Raw genomic sequence first — 8352 nt, 5'->3', positions numbered from 1 at the left:
TTATCTCAGCAATAAACAGAAACCATGGGGGATTTGAAATGGCAGTGTTTGGAAAGGCGGCGTCCTTTTTGCGCAAAAGTGAAAAGGAGAGATTGGAAGCGCAGAACCGACCATTTGATGCTAAAACCGGCTGCTATGTCCCCGATGACAAGGAATTGTACGTTAAAGATACAGTCAAGAGCAAGGAAGGTGGTAAAGCCGTGGTGGAGACTATCGATAAGAGGGTCAGTTGAACAATGGAAATGTAAATTATTCTGAAATCATTCACAAAAACCCACATTCCATTAAATTAACATGCCAATTATTTTGCAGACAGTAACCATCAAAGAAGACCAAGTTCTCCCAATTAATTGTTCAAAATTTGATGAAATTTAAGATATGGCCATGTTGACCCACTTGAATGAAGCATCTGTGTTGTATAACATCAAAGAGCGTTATGCTGCCTGGATGATCTATGTAAGTACGGCCAATACAGATTGCAGCCTAGTCCTGGGACGTCCCTAGGGATTGCAGCCAGCACGTAACCTGAGCAAACTCTCCTGGCCGCGAGCCTCCCGGGTCCGCGCGCTTTGCTGGTGCCCGCGTTTCACGCGCGCCTTCGCGCTCAGACCTTCTGGTTTTAGAAAAAGACGCTCATTAAATGTTTCCTGCGTTTGCCCTCGTGAGAACCTTCCGCCTTCCTCCTGCCTTACTTTGCAGAAATTAATTTCTGAGGTAAACGTGGGGATTTAAAAGAAAAATCTGGCATTGTCTGATATTTTAAATGAAATATGTTTGATGGAAATGTGCAAAGGTTGGTGACCAGCTCAACTCCAAAGCGTGTGGGCATTCAGAGTAAACTGTGTGTTACAGTCAATAACGTAGGGCAGCAATCTTCCACTTCTAAACATAGGGGTTAAATTGGAAAAACCCCAAACAGTAAGGAGATTAACTGGCAATTCTAATGTTGCAGTCATGTTCACTATTATTGCCAGCACAACCTACTATTACCTTGGAGACATATAGTTAGTGTCACATTTAATTGCTAGAATTTCTTTCTGGAAGAAGGAACAGATAGGGTTGATGAGGCTATTGTTGTTGATATAGTGTACATAGGCTTACAAGAACTGTCACACAATAGACGTGGGAAAAGTTATAGCTCTTGAAATAAAAGGGAGAGTAGCAAAATGGATACAAAATTGGATGAGAGATCGGAAACAGAAAGTAATGGATAATGAATGCCTTTTCACATTGGAGGAACGTTTGTAGTGGAATTCCCTATGGATACCCTTGATTTTCTTGCTTTATATTAATGATTTAGATCTTGGAGTGTAGGGGACAATTTCAAAGTTTGCTGATGATACAACACTTGGAAACATTGTAAACTGTAATGAGATCAATGTAGAACTCTGCAGGACAGTTACAATTTGATGGAATGAGTGGATAGATGTCATAGTACATATACAATGTAATTATGTGTTTTATATATTATGTATTTATGTGCACAGATCACTGTGGCAGGGCACTTTGAGAGAGCAATTAATAAAACATGCAGTACCTCCATCTTTATTAATAAGAACATAGTACAAGAGTAAGGAAGTGATGTTGAATTTATGTAAGACCCTTGTTAGACCTCAGCTGGAGTACTGTACACAGTTCTGGGTGCCACATTACAGGAAGGATGTGAACGCTTTGGAGAGAGTGCAGAGGTGAGCTATAAGAATGGTATGATGGATGAGGAACTTCAGTTATGAGGATAGATTGAAGAAGTTAGGACTATTTCCTTGGAGAGAAGGCTGAGAGGAGATTTGTCAGATTTCCAAAATCATGAACAAGTTGGATAGAGTGGTTAGGGAGAAACTGTTCACTGTTGTAATAGGATCAAGAACTGGAGCACACAGATTGAAAGTGATTTTCAAAAGAATTAAATGCAGTATGAGGAAAAAAGCATTTGTAGAGTGAGTGGTTCAGCTGTGGTATGCAATGACTATAAGTGCGATGGATGTAGGTTCGAGTGGGGAATTCAAGAATGTATTTGAAATAACTGCACAGAGGCCAGTATCCCTTCACCAAGTTACCCTTTATTTACATGTGCGCAGTACACGAGCTCTGACCAACCAGCTCAGAGCCAGTCCCTAGATGAGGAGACTCTCTGAATCTCCTATTTATAACTGTCATCCAGAGCTTCCTGATGGGCCAGGTTAACAACCCCAATCAAGGATCTCATAGTCAATGGATCCACCTGGCCATGTTCCAATTACTTCAGTATTGAATGATTAATGATTAATGAAAAAGAAGTTATTGTGCAGGATTAGAGGGAAACCCAAATGTAACTAATCACATACTGAGAACAAATACATATTCTGACAATCAAAGACTAAACTTCTAACTGAACAACACAATATCCTATTCATTGGCTGCACATATCATAGAATCCCTATAGTGTGGAAACAGCCCTTTGGCCCAACAAGTTCACACTGACCCTTGGAGCATTCCACCCAGACCCATCCCCCTAAGCTACACACCCCTGAACACTATGGGCATTTTAACATGGCCAATCCACCTAACCTGCACATCTTTGGACTGTGGGAGGAAACCCACACAGGCACAGGGAGAATGTGCAAACTCCACACAGACAGCTGCCCAAGGGTGGAATTGAACCCAGATCCCTGGCACTGTGAGGCAGCAGTGCTAACCACTGAGCTGCTGTGCCACCCCCTAGGGGGGAGTCCAATGCTGAAGCTATTAAAAAGAAACAGGATCTTTTAACGAGGCGATGCATTGTGGCTACACAAGGTTATGGGAGTCCTTGTGTTGCTAAATGATCCATGATAAAGGAAACATGAGAAATGTGGGGCTGTTAGTGATTGGGAAGGTGTAAATGATGTTACTGGTATTACTGATGAGCAACTTGATCATGCAAAACCCTTTGCAGAAAGGACTGTCTATATTGTAGCCTCCCTTCATCTTTATCTTCCTTTCACCTTGCTTCCTTTTCTCATGAATATGATAAGCAACTTTTCATCAAATAGCTAGGTGCCAAGAACTGTCCTGTCAATGGTAAGGGTGTGCAACATGCAAAATTACACTACAAAACTTTATACCTTCTCTACTCAGTACTGCTTGACTTCTCCAGAGTGGTCTCCAATATTGCTTAATGACGCGCTGTTGTGCACTAGAATCTTTCATTGTGGCATCATGGCTCTGACAGCAGGTCTGCTGCACAAGTATGCAGGTCCTCCAGACTGGGAATATAAGCCATACCCTCTATAGACGATACTTGTGACCCTGTGGTCAGCCTCTGGTTTCTATTATGAATCAAACATAGCAGGAAAAGCACACTGACACTGAATCAGTTGTGATTTCTGGCAGGACGATGGGCATAAACCTGCATGATGTGCTACTACTTGTGGTCCCACACTAGCTGCATGATGAGAAAGTGGAATCTCGTGTAGTTGATGCAAGTCCTTCAGTTCACATGTAAAGTGTGCAAGATAAGTTATGTGCAGTCAGTGGCTCCCTGCAACTGGGGCAAGTCTGCAATCCAAGCAGCCTTGGTGCTCACTCCATGTTTATTTCTAAGTGTATGAAATGGATTGTTTTCTTCCGATATACAGGTCCTTCATGATCTTCCATTATACTTTGACCAATTCAATTGACTAGCTCTAACCCAAGGAGCTTTAGTGACTGTTAGAAGTCATCTATCATAAGACAGTTATTCCGGCCAATTAGTAAAAACAGGCATTAAATGGGTGCTGTACTAATATAACTAGCTTATATAAAAGTTCAGATTTATCATAGTTTAGTCCAAATTTCTGATTGTTATGACTTGAAGGTGCCTCAATGAGCTAAAGATTTACTTGCATATTGAGCACTCAAGTGGTGATCAGATACAACTTTCATGGTTTTGAGAATTTCAGCAATATTTATTCAGACTACATTTAATCACTTAACCTGTATTTTGCTTTCATAGGAACAGAAAAACTCTGAAGTGTATCAAAGGTTTCCCAGAGATGGGCACGATGTAACTTACTGATTAAATTTATTGCAAAGGTAATTATTTGTTTTGGCACTAAAACATAGAACGTATGTTATTGAAAAGGTACTGAAGGGGATAAAATATGTATGTTATAGCCTCAGACATGTTCCACTTATCTGCAATTCTGTAATTTTCTAAACATTTTCACTTAAAATAGAAGCCTTGGAATGCTTTAAGGCATTTAGTTTAGAAAAAAAAAACTTCATCTGAAGGTAGGTGAACCCGAGTGCCAAGTCACATCTACCAATACTTCTTTTCCATTTCGCTCATTTAAAGGTGCCAACAGCTCTAACATGCAGCATCAGCCATTGGCTTGATTAACAGACATATCTAACTATTAGGGTCAGAGACATAGCAAATATCACCAATATTAGTTTATGATCCACTGGAATAGTAAACATGAATGATTTTCTTGTTAAAATTCCCTCTAAAACTGAAAACACACTCTTCTATTTTGTTAATGATAGCAGCCATCCCTAAATTAGATTTTGATTCCATTTATTTTTGTCATAAAAGGACAACATTATCTGTCTCTAAATGGTTTTGGCTCCTTTCCTTAAGCAATGACTGTAGGTGTATGTTTCAGTTTGTAGTTTCCTGACATCCTATCAGTGCCCTCAATTGGAAGTGTAGGTTCAGATTCCAAATGTGTGCTCGCAATACAAAGCTTTACATTTCTGCATTCATTCTCGAATCCAAGTGTCTAATTCTCAACTCAACTGCCTGACTTCAAGTCTCTAATAGATTAAAACATTTCCTAATCAAAGTGGGCCAAAGTGAAACTTGTCTTTGGCTTCTGCACCTTCCTTTAGTTAAGATGCAGTGAGGAGAGACAAAATGACTTTCCTGTTTCTTACCCCTAGTCATTTGTTTGTAACAAGTGTGTTTAAAATTTGAAAGATGGACTTATCAATCAAATAGATGTACTAAATTGTTTACGTGCTGGTTGTAAAGGATTAACCAGTCAAATTATTTTGCTTTTAAACAAATTAAAAGATTAAGTTTATCGTTCTGAAACTGGACTTGATTGAAACATTAAATGATTAATGTAAATTATTAATGCAATACATGCACTTGAAATCCATGCACACAATTACAGATTAAAAGGAGAGTAATAAAATTTGGCCAAATACTAAATCATGAAAAATAAGTCAGTTCACAGTTTGTGGCTGGTATCCAGGTCTGACTGTAACTCACAGGCCACTGAAATGATGTTTCAAAATGTAGCTAGAATTTACTTCAAGAGGCATTGATGGAGTAATTCAGAATTCGCTGTGTGCTTGCAGGGAGGTAGCTGCAGGTCAAGACTCAGAAAAGTCAATGCTTAGCTATTGGATTGGAGGAATGAAGGAGAGCAGCTTTTTTTTTGCTGCCACTGTTGCATTCTTGGGAGAGTGCAGCTAGCCCTGCCTTTTATATACTTGCCAGTAAATATAAATGATGACTGACCTTCAATTTACTATGTCATGGTCCCAAACAAGGTAATCCCATCAAGTAGTTGAATTCTCCTGTCAACTGAACTCAAACCTTTTGTTCCTTCACAAGGTAGATTCGCATTCTGACGCAATGAAAATATATCAGTAGACTTTTGTTAAGCCTGTCTGACGAGCAGCGGGTCAATATCAGAAAAATGCTGACATTGTTCTTGGTGCAATCCTTGGTTATCACAAGTATGAAAGATCTCAGAGTGATCCAGGCATGTCTATCTGTAGTCCATTTTGAACTTCCAAAGACTTAACAAGCTTGAAGTTGCAAAATGATTGGTCGGCCATCTCAGAGTCCATAACATCCAATGTAAAAAAGTGAAAATGTCATGAATTCACATGATGAATTTAAAGTTTAATATTTGATTTAGCACATCTTCATAGAAATTTGTATCTCTCCGAATAGTGCGATTCCATTTCAGGCTAAGACCAATATTTTGGTGATTTGGTGTATCACATGATTTTGGGATTCTTTATCTTCACACCATTATATTTCAGAAAGGCTGTAGTTTAAGAATTGTTTTGCAGCCAATTTGTGGTCAGTATTGCATTAATTTGCAGAGGGAAACGTTGCAAACTTTCAACTTGAAACCACATACAGTTTCAATAAGGTCAAATGCACCAAGTTTCCTCCAGGTGCTCCAGTTTCCTCCCACAGTCCTAAGATGTGCAGGCTAGGTGGATTTGCCATGCTAAATTGCCCATAGTGTTCAGGAATGTGTAAATTAGATGGGTTATAGGGGAATGGGCCTGAGTGGGATGCTCTGAGGTTGGTGTGGACTTGTTGGGCCAAAGGGCCTGTTTCCATACTGTAGGCGTTCTATAATGATGATACTTGCATGAACTTGATAAACCATTAACAGATATGCACAAACAATTGTAAAGCAAATCAAATCAGTATATCTCTCTTTTAGGACATCTAACATTTTGTTTTACAAAACAATCAGACAGTTGATGACTTGCACCTGGCTATTCAGTTGTAGAGATCTCCTTCTTCCCTATTTGTTTGGTTAATTAAAATTAAGGTCAGTCTGTAATCTTCCTGTTCACACTTTGCATAGAGTGTGCACTATTCCACAAAGAACTACTACCTACATTACGCTTAACAGACATATAGTTGCACCAAAATATTTGGCAAAGAGTATCTAATGCCTCCACAACAGCCAGTGTTTCAGCAGCCAAAGTACTTTTAGCAGCAGTTTTATATTTTCTTAGCAGCCAAGTTCAAAGGATAGTATTTCCCTTCTCACCCAGAAGAAATAATGTAAAATCAGCTGTACATGAATATCCACTGGGGAAATTAGTAGGTGAAGCATCACTGAAAGTGATGAGCTTTATGTTAATTAGATTAACCAAGAATGGGACTTCAGTACTCATTTCTCCAGACTTACACTAAAAAAAAGTTTTATGTGCTCTTTTAACAAAAATCTTAACTTTAGAACAGTTTATCACAGCACTGGAATCCAGTGCATCAAAGCTAGCATCTAATCTAGTCCGAGTGATCCATCAGTTCAATTGAAAAATCAAACTTCTCTATTGATTCATTTCTTCTTTTGCTCTAACATCAGATTTATGTGATGACCTAGTACCATTAACTGAAATAGAATTATCACTCTCAGAATATTGATTTAAAGTTATATTAGGCATTATTAATTATTATCTAAGTCAATACATTTAATAGTCCCAGAAATGCAACTCCCAATTTTATTCTAGTCTTATTAATAACACATTTCTCAAATCCCACAGTACCACCTCTTAAGAAATCATCAACTTTTATCATAAAGATGCCTAGTATTTTCCTTTTATAATACTAATAAAATATTGGAATACCAGCTTTTAGATGAACATAAACTATTTTTGGCAAAACAGATCTCACCAAAAAGTACTGAATAATGGAAAAAATAATGTAAGCCATAGATGCATTTACTTAGTTTCCATGATTTGCCTTCTGCAACTGCTGAGTGGTTTCACAAACACTTCTTTCTGGAAAATTATCAACTTGAAGAAATACAGCTCTTATGCTGATTGATTTATAATTCCAGCAATGTGCCCACATAAGCTAGAAAGATTTTCAAGATTACCTTTTAAGCTGTGGGAGATTTTATTTTAACATCTGTATCATGGAATCATTTTTAAAAACCTCTCGCAACTAGTCTGGCTTTAGCGTTTTTTCCCTCATCTGCAAACATGTTTGGTCATTAAACACATGAACATTTGAGGTATGCAGCGCAATGAATCTTAACCATTTGCTTGCCATGTTTGCTAAATAATATCTTAACATCGAGACACGCAAGAGGGACTTCGATTATTATCCCTGGAGAGAAAGAAGGGTATTAGCACTACATGGAGATAGCAAGAACTGCCGATGCTGGAGTCAGAGTCAATACAGTGTGGAGCTGGAGGAACACTGCAGATCAGGCAGCATCAGAGGAGCAGGAGAGTAGATGTTTAGGGCTGGACTGAATAATTGTTATAGACATAATTGTTATAGAAATAACACCCAAGGGCTCTTATGGTGCATTGGTAATGTCCTTAACTCTGATCCAGGAGGCCCAGATTCAAATCCTGCCTACTCCAGAGGTGTGTAACAACAGCTCCGAACATGTTGATTGGAAAATATGTCCAGGCCCAAAATGTCGACTCTTCTGCTCCTCTGATGCTGCCTGACCTGCTCTGTTCTTCCAGCTCCACACTGTATTGACTATGCCTTCAGAGAGCAAAACAGACAATAGGGGCCAAAGCTAAGACTTTTGAACTGTGACCTGATGGGAGGTCATGGTTCTGAAATGTTAGCTCTGTTTCTTTGCAAAGGCTGCCAGACTCACTGAAAGCTTGTCACATTTTCAGTTT

At 38.9% G+C, this 8352-nt stretch overlaps 1 pseudogene; it reads left to right on the top strand.

The window, feature by feature from the left end:
• Window positions 1-38: 38 nt before the first annotated feature.
• LOC109926865 lies at window positions 39-4015 on the top strand (annotated as a pseudogene).
• Window positions 4016-8352: the final 4337 nt, after the last annotated feature.

Source organism: Rhincodon typus, chromosome 23, assembly GCF_021869965.1.
Source record: "Rhincodon typus isolate 14 chromosome 23, sRhiTyp1.1, whole genome shotgun sequence".
In the NCBI taxonomy this organism is placed as follows: domain Eukaryota; kingdom Metazoa; phylum Chordata; class Chondrichthyes; order Orectolobiformes; family Rhincodontidae; genus Rhincodon; species Rhincodon typus.
Note: the sequence above shows the minus strand (reverse complement) of the source record. Positions and strands in the feature narration are given on the sequence as shown.